Genomic DNA, 1,028 nt, shown 5'->3' on the forward strand with positions numbered 1-1,028 from the left:
GTAAGAACCTGGTCGGACGACTTTTTCGATTTTATAGGGACCTTCCCAGTTTTCTCCGAGTTTTCCCGCGTTTCGTTCAGCGCTGTTTTGGAAAACTTTGCGAAGGACCAGATCCCCCTGATTGAACCTACGATTTCGTACGTTGGAATTATAGTATTGTGCAGCGGCGTACTGGTAGTTTTGAATTCGAATAAGCCCTCGATCCCGGCGCTCGTTAATAAGGTCGAGATCATCCAAGAGCATAGCATTGTTGAGTTCCTCTCGTTCGGGTAATGACCTTCTTCGAACACCGGGAAATTCAACTTCCGCGGGAATCATGCATTCCGTGCCGTATACCAGAGCGAAGGGAGTTTCTCCCTTTGCTCGCCTTGGGGTGGTACGGTGAGACCAGAGGACTCCCTCGAGTTCGTCGGCCCATCTGCCTTTTTTTGCCTCTAAGCGTTTCTTCAGTCCGTCGAGAATGGTCTTGTTGATTGTTTCAGCCTGTCCGTTGCACTGCGGATATCTGGGAGTTGACTTGTTGAGTCGTATCTTCCATTTTTCGCAGAATGCTTCGAATCGGGTGGAGATGAATTGAGACCCCTTTTTGGTTACGATCTTGTAAGGAACTCCATGCCTATAGATGATGTTTTTCCATACGAAATTCTCGATTTGGACGTCCTTTATACTTGCGTACGAGTCCGCCTCTACCCATATTGAGAAAAAATCGGTAAGGACTAGAAGGAAACGCTTTTGCTTTGAATTATGCAGAGGTCCGACAATATCCATAGCCCAGCGCATAAAGGGGTAGGGCGATGTGATGGAGGAAAGAACTTCGGCCGGTTGTCGGATGGTTGGTGCATGCCTTTGGCATTTTACGCATTTTCGTGCGAATTTTTCGCAATCTCCGATCATTGTCGGCCAATAGTATCCATGGCGTTTGATTTTCACGGCTAGTGATCTCCCGCCGGAATGCTTGCCGCAGGAGCCGGAATGTATTTCCTCCATTACTTTTCTCGCCTTTTCTCCTTCCAGGCACGTCATGAGTG

Source organism: Brassica oleracea, chromosome C8 (assembly GCF_000695525.1).
Source record: "Brassica oleracea var. oleracea cultivar TO1000 chromosome C8, BOL, whole genome shotgun sequence".
Classification (NCBI taxonomy): Eukaryota; Viridiplantae; Streptophyta; class Magnoliopsida; order Brassicales; family Brassicaceae; genus Brassica; species Brassica oleracea.